The following is a 258-nucleotide window of genomic DNA, read 5'->3' on the forward strand; positions in this document are numbered from 1 at the left end:
AGATAAGGATAGGATGAGGAGGAGGAGGAGGAGGAGGAGGATAAGGAAGAGGATGACGAAAGGATGAGGACGGGAATGAGGATGAGGCAGAGGATAGGATAAGGATGAGGAAGAGGATGAGAATGAGGATAGGATGAGGACGATAATGAGTATGAGGATAGGATGAGGACGAGGATGAGGATGAGGAAGTTGATGAGGATGAGGATTAGGATAGGATGAGGATGAGGATGAGGATGAGGATGAGGATGAGGATGAGGA

Source organism: Lupinus angustifolius, chromosome LG06 (genome assembly GCF_001865875.1).
Source record: "Lupinus angustifolius cultivar Tanjil chromosome LG06, LupAngTanjil_v1.0, whole genome shotgun sequence".
In the NCBI taxonomy this organism is placed as follows: Eukaryota; Viridiplantae; Streptophyta; class Magnoliopsida; order Fabales; family Fabaceae; genus Lupinus; species Lupinus angustifolius.